The sequence below is a fragment of the Cervus elaphus genome, chromosome 5 (assembly GCF_910594005.1).
Source record: "Cervus elaphus chromosome 5, mCerEla1.1, whole genome shotgun sequence".
NCBI lineage: Eukaryota > Metazoa > Chordata > Mammalia > Artiodactyla > Cervidae > Cervus > Cervus elaphus.
This window is the reverse complement of record NC_057819.1, coordinates 112,923,169-112,935,730: the sequence shown is the minus strand read 5'-3', so window position 1 is coordinate 112,935,730 and position 12,562 is coordinate 112,923,169. Positions and strand designations below refer to the sequence as shown.

The window sequence follows — 12,562 nt, the reverse complement described above, 5'->3', positions numbered from 1 at the left end:
TGGATGGGCAGTATTTTCTTACTTAAGAACAGAAGTTGAATAAATAGAAACAATCCCCTAGGACCAGTTGACCAATGCAGTCTCTTTAGATTCTTTCTTTAAATTTTATTGGAGTAGAGTTGATTTACAATATTGTGTTAGTTTTAGGTGTACAGAAAAGTAATTCAGTTACGTGTATGCATATATTCATTCTTTTTCAGATTCTTTTCCCATACAGGTTATTACAGAATATTGAGTAGAGTTCTCCGTACTACACAGCAGGTCCTTGTTGGTAAGCTATTTTATATATAGTAGTATGCTAATTCCAAGCTCTGAATTTATCCTTCCCCTCCCCCACATAAGTTTTGTTTTCAAAATCTGTGAGTCCATTTTTGTCTTGTAAATGAGTTGGTTTACATCGTTTTTTAGATTCCAATTACAAGTGATGTCACACATGTGTGATAGCCACATATGAGTACCCACATTTGATAACCACATATTGAGTGGTATCATATGATATTTGTCTTTCTCTAAGTTTCTGTAGATTCTTCAGCACAGTTAGCATCTTGGTACATATATGATTTCTTTCCTTTGTATTTTCTTCCTTTTCTGTGTTTTAATGACAGGAGAAAAACTATCAGCAGAGGAAAATTCTTCTGTGTGAACTGAACACTTCACCTTTGTCATCCCACTTTTAAGAAATACCCACTACAGTAAGATGAACCCTTCTCTGGAAGATAAAAAAGAGAGGGGTCTCCCCCTTCCCTGGGCCCCCATCATTCTACAATCCCGGGGCCCCCTAAAGAGTAGTGGGTCTCTTCTGATTGCTCTCCAGGTTGGTTTTCAACAACCCACCCAGCATATCAAGGGGTTGGGCTCTCTAAGAAAACCTCCCCCTTCCTGAGCTGCTGTAGAAGCTTAGAAGATGTGAAAATGAAAGATTTCCCAGGAACTGTGCCCACAGGGTTCTGGGGACTTCACAAGCTGAAACCTGTGCCGAGTGACTCCTGCCTGAGGGCCCAGCAGGACACACCATCAGTGTGGCCATTCGTTCAGTGCATCAGAAAGTGCCCCCGAGTCACCTTCATTCGCTCATCTGACAGACATCAGTGTGCATCTGTCTCCCCAGCACCGCATTCTCTTCTGGGGATATAAAAAGGAGAAGACAAAGCCCCGTCTTCAGGAACTCAAGACTTAGTGGGGGCACAATGAAGCCTCCAAGCTTGCTTTCTCACTCCCTACCCCCACTCCAGCCCCACAACCCCAATATCAGGAAACGAGACAAGAAAGTTTGAGTCAAGTTGGAAAAACTGTTGGGTTGGGCTGTTGACTACCATTTTGGCAGAGAACCCAGTGGAATCTGAGATGTTGAGAATTTGCAGCAATCGTGGTAGCTTCAGTTGGTCTTCTGTGCAACACCCTTTGGGGGTGAGGGGTAATATTCTAGGCTCCTCATGAGGGACAAGCCTACAAAAAAGAAAAAAGATAAAACAGTCACAAAGCTGGACACACTGCCTGCTCCCATGGAGAAAAGAAAATGATATAAGTAGAAAAAGATGCACGTGACAGAGATTTATATTGAGATAGGCCGTCAAGTAGGAAAAAGTATTACTATGAACCCAGGTGCCAGGTAAAGGCCTTGAAGCCTGGGCCCAGGGTGGAAAACTACTACCTTTTCTGATGGGAGAGTAGCGGTGTTTATGGAAGGTGAGTATAGGGGTTGCTTAGGTAAACTAAACTCATGCAAACCCCATCCCACCATTTCCTCACCCAGTGCCAAGAAACTGGGTCTGGTTGAGTCTGATTGGGTCTGACTGAACCTGGTTGAGTCTGGTTGCATCTGCTTAGGTTGAGTTCGGTCTGGTTGGTGATGCACTCAAATACTGCCCATGACCTTTGTGGACTAGTAGTCAACACAGAGATGTGAGTCCAAGTCCCACATCTGCTCCTTGTTTGGAAAAGTCTCTGATTCTCTTTAAGCCTCAGCTTCCTCATGTGTAAACTGGGGGACCTGATCAGTACTTACCATGTTGTTGGTGTGAGGAGTAAATGAGACTACTGCGTAAAGCTTGAAGAGTGCCCAGCAGAGGTGGAGGCTCAATTTGTTAACTGTTGTTATCTGCTACATGGAGTCTTTCCCCATTCTTCCAATAAAAATGGTCCACCTTGAACTCACATCACAGTCTGGCTTTATCTTTCATTTTCTGCCCTTGAAGAGACGATCCCTGTTTGATTCATATCCAGAGAGAATAGTCAGAATTCAAACAGTGAGATTTGAATCATAGATGATTCTTATGTGAGCGGGAGGGGAAAAAAAGAATGTAGAAGAATGATGTCTATGGGTAGAAATATGCAACCACTGCCAGCTACCAACACAACAAACAGAAACAGACTGAGTTGCCAGAGCCTGAAATTCAGTTTTCTGGATGTTAAAGATAGACTTGCTATGACTTAAGATGTGATCCATGAGGACCACCTGGGAGCTTGGGAGAAAGGCAGTTTTTCAGGCCCTACGCTAGTCCTATGGAATTTGAATCTTAATTTTGACTCCCAAGCATGATGCACTTGTGAATCTGGATAGACCAGTGGTTATCAGTCTTGCCTACACATTAGAATCATTGAAGGATTTTTGAAAAATCCTGATGTCTAGGCTGTCTCCCAGAACAAGCAGAATCTTGTTTATTTTTATAGCTCACCAGATTATACCACCAAATAGCCCGGGTTGAGAACCATCGGTCTAAACCAACCCTACAATTTACTGGTCAAGAAACTACAGTCCAGAGGTAAACTGACCTGCCCAAAATCACATAGCAAGTAAGTGACAATGCTTGGGGGTTGAGCCAAGTCCTCCATTCCCAGGGCTCTCTGTGCTGTACTTTACTGCCCTACAGAATTGGGGATGGGAAGGGGGCACCAGGCTTCCCTTTCTGGCTTGGCATCTTCATGGTTGAGTTCTGAAAGAGGAGTTTCCCAGACAAGGGTAGCCTGTGCATGGGAATTCCCTGATGGACTGTGTCCACCTCCCCCTACCCATCTCCTGGGGGTAGGTCCCAGAGCCCAGGCTGGGTGGTGTTCTGCTTCTAAATGGCAGCTAGCCTCTAGGTTAAAACAGCCCCCAAACTCTCACCCAGCCAGCCTGAGTCTGCCATTCCCACACACCCAGTCTTCCCAGAGACACAGCGCACTCAGGGACTGTCCCCCCACCAGGCCATACAGTTCTCAGAACTCAGGTGAGGTTTCTGAGCCCCCACAGCCTCAGCTCCTGGCTCCTCTCAGAACTAGCTGGGACAGGCCCCGTTCTCAAAGTCAGCAACCGCGACGGTCTCGAAACTAGAAGGTCTAGAGGCTCCCCCTTGACTTGTTTTTGCTCTCTTGCCAGGGTTTTGAGGGAGGTGTGTGTGTCTCAAACCTCTGATTGTCTCTGCTCTCTGACTTTTCTGGTCTGTTTTTGAAGTGGCTTTTTGTTATTCTGCCTCGGCTCACTCACCTTCCTCAGCAGCTGGGGAAAACACTCAGCCTTGATCTGCTCCCCGCTGAGCGCTTGGATTCCGTGTAAACTGCTCGCCTGCTGGCCTGGCCAGGAGGGCCTGGGCCTGTGGAGTCCTTGCAAACAATCATGGAGCAGAAAACCTCCTTGTGCTCAAGGAAGAGGAGGGAGGAGCCCTGAGAAAGCAGAAAGAACTTTCTAGGCACACTGTTACCTACAGCCTAGGCAGATCTGGAGAAGGCAGGGCTAGGGACCTCTCCTTTCACAAACATCAGGGTTGCTATAAGGAGGGTGCCCACCTGCCAGGCGAGGCTTACCTGGTAGCTCAGTGATAAAGAATCCGCCTGCCAATGCAGGAGATGTAGGAGACTTGGGTTCGGTCCCTGGGTCGGGAAGATCCCCTGGGGGAGGAAATGGCAACCCACTCCAGTATTCTTGCCTGAAAAATCCCATGGACAGTAGAGCCTGAGGGGCTATAGTCCGTGGAATTGCAAAGAATCAGACATGATTGAGTGACTGAGTATGCATACACACACTCCGGCCAGGAACCTCCACAGTCTCTTCTGCTGAAATTTGAGTAGATTTAGAACGGCATTGAGATAGTAGTCTTTCATCATATGTGGCTAGTGAGTGCTTAAAATATGGCTAGTGTGACTAAGGAACTCAATTTTAAATTTTACTTAATTTCAATGAAATTTAAATAGCTACATGTGGCTAACGACTGCTATGTGAGACAGAGAGGCTTATCACCAGTGGTTCTCACAGCTAGCTGCACCGCAGAATCACCTGGGGAGACGCAACCCTCGGATGCCTGCGTCCACCCCAGTGATTCTGATTTACCCGCATGGGGCATGGATTGAGCTGCAGAGTTTGGGAAGCTTCATGGGTGACTCCAGTGTGCAGCCAAGTTTGAGAGCCTCTGGCCCAAAAAACTCCTGACAGCTCTTCTAACCCTGACTTCCTACATTTTGATGTGATTACTGGTGTTTTCGGAATTTGAGGACCACAAATCAATGTGATACACTACATCAATGCAAGAAAAGACAAAACCATGTAATCATCTCAATAGATGGAGGAAAAAGCATTTGATGAAACTCAACATCCATTCATGATAAAAAAATAAAAAACGTTTATAAAAGTGGGCATAGAGGGGACCTCCCTGACGGTCCAATGATTAAAACTTCACCTTCAAGGCAAGGGATGAAGGTTCAATCCCTGGTCAGGAAGATCCCGCGTGCCTCGGGGCCAAAAAATTAAAACATGAAACACAGGCAATGTTGTAACAAATTCAATAAAGACTTAAAAAGTAATTAATTAATTTTTAAAAAATTAGGGCTTCCCTGGTGGCTCAGTGGGAAAGAATTCACCTGCCAGTATGGGAGACATGGGTTAGATCCCTGGTCTGGGAAGATCCCAAACGTTGCACAGCAATTAAGTCCATGTGTCACAGTTATTGAGCCTGAACTCTAGAGTCTGCAAGCTGCAACTACTGAAGCCCACACACTCTAGAGAGAAGCCACTGCAATGAGAAGCATGTGCACTATAGCTAGATAGCAGCCCCCACTTGCTGCAATTAGAGAAAGGCCCGCATGGCAACAAAGACCCAGCACAGCCTGCTAGTGTTTTTAAAAACATCGCCATGAATAGTAGTAATACTTGATGAAAAGCCATTCAATAACCCCTTGAGAGGACAGGATAAAAGAGGGGTGGGAGGGGAGGGGGAAGAAGTAGAAAGAATAATAAATAAATAAAATTACTTAAAAACATTTTAAGTGGGTATAGAGGGAATGAATGTATCTCAGCATAATTAAAAAATACATTTATGACAAACCCACAGCCAGTGTAATACTCAATGGTGAAAAGCTGAAAGCCTTCCCTTTAAAATCTGGAATCAGACAAAGATGCCCACTTTCATTGCTTCTGTTCAACATAGTATTGGAAGTCCTAGCCATAGCAATCAGACAAGAAAAAGAAGTAAAAGGTACCAAAGTGGTATGGAAGAGGTAAAACTTCTCATTCTATATAGAATTTGAGGACCAAGGGGTTTACTCAGAGAATCCACTCAAGACAAGGTAAGGTATTTTTCCATGTTCTAAACATAATATACATTCATAGTAGAAAATTGAGAAAATTCAGAGAAATAAAAAGAAAGTTAAAATGCCCTGAAATCCCACCACCCAAATAAAGGGTTAAAACATTTAAGTGTAAATCCTCCCAGATATTTTTCCATGGATATATCCTTCTGTTTCCTTCAAAATTGAAATTATATCATGAGTCCTATTTTGTAATTAGCCTTTATAACTTTGTTTAGATAGTTCAGTTGCTCAGTCATGTCCAACTCTTTACAACCCCTTGGACTGCAGCACACCAGGTTCCCTGTCCTTCACCAACTTCTGAAGCTTGCTCAAACACATGTCCAACGAGTCGGTGAGGCCATCCAACCATCTCATCCTCTGTTGTCCCCTTCTCCTCCTGCCTTCAATCTTTCCCAGCATCAGGGTCTTTTCAAATGAGTCAGTTCTTCGCATCAGGTGGCCAAAGTATTGGAGTTAAAGCTTCAGCATCAGTCCTTCCAGTGAGTATTCAGGACTGATTTCCTTTAGGGTTGACTGGTTTGATCTCCTTGCAGTCCAAGGGACTCTCAAGAGTCTTCTCCAACACCATAGTTCAAAAGCATCTGTTCTTCGGAACTCAGCTTTCTTTATAGTCCAACACTCACATCCATACATTACTGGAAAAACCACAGCTTTGACTAGATGGACCTTTGTCGGCAAAGTAATGTCTCTGCTTTTTAATATGCTGTCTAGGTTAGTCATAGCTTTTCTTCCAAGGAGCAAGCGTCTTTTAATTTCACGGCTGCAGTCACCATCTGCATAAACTTGGTTTATGTGGTTAACAAATATTCATATATCACCAACTATAAGGTTGTATACTATTTTATCATAAATGTAAACTATAGTTTATTCAAATCCATATTAATATTGGCCCCATTTTTGCTAGTATTTTTTGAAACATTGCCTTGAATATAATAGTAGCAATACTTGATGAAAAACCATTCAATAACCCCTTGTGAGGACAGGAAAGAAAAGAGATGGGAGGGGAGGGGAAAGAAGAAGAGAGAAAATAAAATAAAAATAATTTGCCCAAAAGGCACAAAAAATTCTAAGTAATTCAAATTACTCTCCAGAAAAGTTGAACCAGTTTACACTCCTACCAAAAGAGTGTAATGGTACCTATTTTTATGCATGCTGGCATTGTACAAAGTGCATTTGATAAGTATTATCAATTTTGCTTGTCAAACTTAATGAGGTTTTTAAAAAACCACCACCAACAGGCAGCAACTCATTGTTGTAAAGTCCAGCATAGCTTAATAAGCACCAACTCTGTACAAGGTGTTATCTTAGATATGGATAGTAAAGATGAACAGAACCAACTTCCCTGGTGATTCAGTGGTTAAGAATCTACCTGCCAATGCAGGGGACAGGGTTTGATCAATAGTCCAGGAAGATTCCACATGCTGTGGAACAACTAAGCCGGAGCAACACAACTACTGAAGACCACGTGTTCCAGAGCCCAAGTGCTGCAACCACTGAGCCCAAAGGCCCTAGCACCCATGCTCTGCAAAGAGAGAAGCCACTGCAATAAGAAGCCTGCACACCACACCTAGAGAGTAGCCCCTGCTCACCGCAACTAGAGAAAGCCCAAGCAGCAATGAAGACTCAGTGCACTAAATATAGATAAATAAATTTTAAAAATTTAAAAGATGAACAGAACTGATCCCACCCTCTGAGAGCTCAGGGCAGGGGGGAACTCAAGGACTTGGCTGTAAGGCAGGGAGAATGACATAGGTGCTAAATAGAGGTACAAAAGTCACAGTACTGACCAGGAAAGAAAAGCCCATGATGCTTCACAGCAACGCCAGGAAGTCTAGGGGATGGGGAGGTGCATTTGAGCTGGATCCAGAAGATGAATACAGGCACTTGCGAGCATCAGGAGGTGGTGGTTTTGACCAATATTGAAAGGTACTAGATGCTCAGGGGACCAGAAGATGTCACTTCTATCTTCCAGAGGCTCCTGCATTTATCAACCCCCTGCAGTCAGGAATCTGCCTGCAGTAGGGGACACCCAGGTTCAATCACTGGGTCAGAAAGGTCCCCTGGAGAAGGGAATGGCAAACCACTCCAGTTTTCTTGCCTGGAGAATCCCATAGACAGAGGAGCTTCGTCCATGGGGTCACAAAGAGTCTTAACATGACTGAGAGACTAACATGTTCACTTTCACTTTGCAATCACAAAGCCCACCTTCAGATCTATCCCACAGCCTCTTTTTGCCACTTAACTCCCTTATTTGTGGTGGGGAAGAGGAGACAGCTTGGTTGCCTCCTCCAAAGTCACCTTCAGAGACTTCTGAAAGTGAAAGTGAAGGTAGCTCAGTCATGTCTGACTCTTTGCAACAGTCCATGGAATTCTCCAGGCCAGAATACTGGAGTGGGTAGCCTTTCCCTTCCCCAGGGGATCTTCCCAACTCAGGGTTCAAACCCAGGTCTCCCACATTGCAGGCGGATTCCTTACCAGCTAAGCCACAAGGAAAGCCCAAGAATACTGGAATGAGTAGCCTATCCCTTCTCCAGAGGATCATCCCAACCCAGGAATTGAATCAGAGTCTCCTGCATTGCAGGCAGATTATTTACCCACTGAGCTATGAGGGAAGCCCACTCAGAGACCTCTATATGGAAGCAAATAACAAACATAGTATCAATTCAGTTCAGTCACTCAGCCTTGTCAGATTCTTTGTGACCCCATGGACTGCAGTACGCCAGGCTTCCCTGTCCATCACCAACTCCCAGAGTTTGCTCAAACTCATGTCCATCAAGTTGGTGATGCCATCCAACTGAACAGTATGGTATGGTTTTATTTGGCTTATTCACTCCTTTTCTAGAAGACATTGGCATACAATGTCAGTATGTCCATTTTTTAAAAGTTTCAGGGAATTCCCTGATGGTCCAGTGGTTAGGACTCAGCACCTTCACTGCTGGGGCCAGGGTCCAATCCTTGGCCTGCAAGCCACAGAGTGTGGCCAAAAAATAAATTAAAAATAATGAATTTTTTAAATGAAAATTGAAATTAAAAAAGAGTTTGCAAAAGTCAAGGTCATAGGACAAGTTTGGGGAGACTGGGATTCGCCAAGCCTCAGCACCTAAGCCCAATTTGCACACAGCACCAACACTGTACAGAGAAGGAGGTGACCAGTTCAAGCCTCGACTCTCCCACTTAGGACTTGTGGGGGAATTCACTTCATCTCACTGAGCCTGTAAAACATGGATTTGGAGGAACAGTGAAAAATGAGATATGAAGGGTGGAAAAGAGTTTTGTTAAAAACAACAAGAATAAGAATAAGACGGCTTCCCTGGTGGCTCAGTGGTAAAGAATCTGCCTACCAATGCAGGAGAAACAGGTTCAATCCCTGGGCCTGGAAGATCTCACATGTAAACTGCCTGCCACACCTACTGACCCTGTGCTCTAGAAGCCAGGAACCACAACTACTGAAGCCGACATGCCTAGAGTCTGTGCCCCACAAGAGAAGCCACTGCAATGAGAAGCTCAAGCACCCTAACTAGAGAGTAGCCTCTGCTCACTGCAGCTGGAGAAAAGCCCACACAGCAACAAAGATCCAGCACAGCCAAAAATATATACATAGAATTATTTTTAAAAGAATAAGTTGTAGGGGGGATCGGGATGGGGAATACATGTAACTCCATGGCTGATTCATGTCAATGTATGACAAAACCCACTACAATATTATAAAGTAATTAGCCTCCAACTAATAAAAATAAATGAAAAAAAAAGAATAAGTTGTGACTCCCATCAATGTGGACCATGGTCAAGTTAGCCAGCTTCTTACTTTCCCTTTTTATGAGTCTGTTTCACACACACACACACACACACACACACACACTCTCACACACTCACTCACACCCTTTAAACGAAGTCTCTGACGTACTAGCATTTCAGGAACAAGGCAGGTCCCCAGAGATGGCCTTTCTTCAGAAGCTCACTGAAAATGAATTCAGGAACTTGCCCAACTGTGATTCGGAGCAGGGGGTTGGAATGGCATGACAGCCACGGGACCTTTGAGAGTGGGGTCCCCTTTTCCACCCGTTGACCGACACACCCCCTTCCCCCAGCTCTGCTCTGTTACGTCAGGGACAGAATTAAATTTCCCACCTGCCCTGCCTTCTTCACTCCCCCATCCTCTCCCCGCTGTGTGACACGCATCCCTGGAGAGTCCCCCACATCATCGCAGAACAAAAACAAAACAACAAAGAGAAAAACACCAAACCTTCCCCCTCGCCACCCACCTCTCCACTATGAGTTGCCCACACGATAGGGGTTCTTAAACTCAGGCTTCAAATACTAGAAATGAAATGGGTTTTGTTTTTTTTTTTTTTTTCACTTCTGCTATTTACACAGAAGTGCCTGCCAGGGCTCCTCAGGCGCTAAACCCACCATTATTCAAATTTATTTTTAGGTTTCTCAACTGTAGAAGTCTGCAAAATGCCAAACTGGGCTCATGTGATACAGTCAACAGGAGAGAGCCTGGGGGACCGGGGTGGGGGATGAGTTATGAGAACCTGTCCTCCTCACCCCCAGATCCCCCGCCCCGACCCTGTGCTTTACTGATTCTGCTTCATTTCAGCCTCATCGAGACTTGTAGAAGAAACCCATCTAGTATTGATCTATTTTCGTAGATATTGAAACTGAGGTTCTGGGTAGTTAAGCAACTCGGTCAAAGTCAATTAGTCAGTACCAGGACCTGGATTTGAAACCAGAACTGACTCAAAAGCCAAAGTTCTTTGTGCTGAAACCCTCCCCCTCTCTGTCTTTCTTTCTCTTGCTTCCACAGCAAATTCACGTGTACTTTCTTTACCTAAGTGTTTGCATACTCCCCACTTTAGCCACCTGTGCTTTGACCTTTTGTGCTTTGGAATAAAAATCAGGTCCACCAGAGAAGATTCTGGAAACTTAAGGTTTACTCCATCCCCAAAGCAGTGCATAGGCTTCCTTGCAACCTATTTCAGTGACTGACTCTTAGCCCCTTGCGAATCCTGGTGGGGAGGAGAGCAGAGGCAAGTTGGAACTCTCTAAGAGCAACCTGGGAGGCTGCTGGTTTGGGGCGACACAGATCTGGGTTGGAACCCCAGATTGGACACTTACGGCACTTAAATGTCACCCAGCTTGCGCTTCCTCACCTAGAAATTGGCAATGAGGTACCCACTTGGGAGCGTAGATGAGAGACCCAAATGAGTTCATGTGAGGGAAAGGACGCGAGTCAGGTCCAGACACAGAGCTGGCCATTCCATACATGTTTCCCTCCTGCCTTCCCTTCTCACCACCTCCGGAGAGCAGCACAGAACTTGACCAGGGAGCCTGGCCTGCAGGGAGCTCTGGTAACTATCTCTGAGGAGGTTCAAGACATTTATTAAGTAAACAACAAGGTTCTACTAAGACAACCATATTCATATCATTTATTCTATGATAAACCATAATGGAAAAGAACATTGAAAAAGGAATGTGTATAAAGGTACAACTGAATCACTTTGCTGTACCGCAGAAATTAACACAATATAAATCACGCTAAGTAGCTTCAGTCATGTCCAACTCTTTGTGACCCCATGGACTGTAGCCCTCCAGGCTCCTCTGCCTGTGAAATTCTCCAGGCAAGAATACTGCAGTGGATTGCCATACCCTCCTCCAGGTGATCTTTCTGACCCAATGAACCTGTGTCTCTTATGACTCCTGCATCGGCAAGCAGGTTCTTTACCACAAGCACCACCTGGGAAGCTATACTTCAATTTTTTCAAAGAGTTTTATTAAGGCCAGCTTCCAGCATTTGCAGGGGCCAGCCAAGGGTACAGTAGAAACCTGCATACCACATGCCAGATATTTATGCCCATAAACTGGCAAGTATTAATAAAATAGGTTCTATCCCATTTTGAAAATATGTTTCCCTCATGTAAAATATATTTTATAATGACCTAAAAGGCCATGTTTAAATTTAGAATTCTCAGATTCCTTGGAGAGCTTCCTACCAGCCTCCAGCCCAGGGCCTGCAGCTCAGTCCCTTTTCCTTCCTACTCCCTGGCCTGCCATGTAAGCTCCGTCTACACCACCATCCTCTGGCCAGCTTTGAGCCTGGGGGATTCTGGATGTTGGGACCTGGAGGAAGACGAAGAAGTGGAAACACTGACCCACTGTGGGCCCATCCTTCATGTGACAAAGAGGGGTGCAGTTAGAAGGAACCATGGATACCACTATATTGGTCAGAGCTGCCATTTGTCTGTCACTCTAAGCGGGAATTCATGCAGTGAGCTGGGACCACAACGGTTGCCTCATCCTTCTTTCTGAATTAACCCCTAAACTTGACATTTGAAAGAAAATTATATTTTTGATCATTTTAATCAATTTGCAATCATCTTTGTCTCCCCCTGGGACAGAGGCCAAGGAGGGGGAGACTCTAACATCTGTCCTTTGATATTTACACATAGAATCTCTTCAGCTCTATTTTTGTCCTTTGCTCTTAAAAGTCTTTGCTCTAGAAAACCAGACAGTATAGGCAGAAACCAGATCTGTAGTTGCCAAGGGCTGCGGGTGGAGGAAGGGGTTGACTACAAAGAGGTATGAGAGAATTTAGGGGTGTGATGAAATTGTTGCATACTGTACCTTGCATGTGGTGGTGGTTACACAACTGTATGCATTTGTAAAAATCCCTAGAGCTGCATACTAAAATAGGTGGGTTTTATTGCATGCAAACTATATCTCAAAAACTTATATAATAAAAATTCTTCAAACCACATTTTAAGAAAAGAGCAAGACTTGAAAGAGGAATGTGTTCAGGTCTCTAAAATAAATTTCTTTGGTGAGACTTTGAGGGTGAGTCAGTGTAGAGTACATCTGTCATGTTTGTAGCTGCCCATCATCTTATGTATGAACAGCCTTTCTTTCTGGAAGAAATTCCCTTGTTATGGTCTTGCCTCCCCAAGTAGAAGTCAAGAACTCAAACTCCCAGCCTCCCTTGCAGCTAGGCATGGGCACATGA

At 44.6% G+C, this 12,562-nt stretch overlaps 1 long non-coding RNA gene across 3 annotated transcripts in view; it reads right to left on the bottom strand.

The window, feature by feature from the left end:
- Window positions 1-284: 284 nt before the first annotated feature.
- LOC122695013 overlaps window positions 285-12,562 on the bottom strand; it is a 31,929-nt gene continuing 19,651 nt past the window's right edge. For 2 of the 3 annotated variants that reach the window (XR_006341295.1, XR_006341296.1), the window contains 3 exons: window positions 3,467-3,642; window positions 2,006-2,204; window positions 285-1,446 (listed from right to left, as the gene is read on the bottom strand). This is a non-coding gene — a long non-coding RNA (uncharacterized LOC122695013). The remainder of the gene's footprint in view (window positions 1,447-2,005; window positions 2,205-3,466; window positions 3,643-12,562) is intronic. The other variant, XR_006341297.1, reaches the window with a different exon arrangement.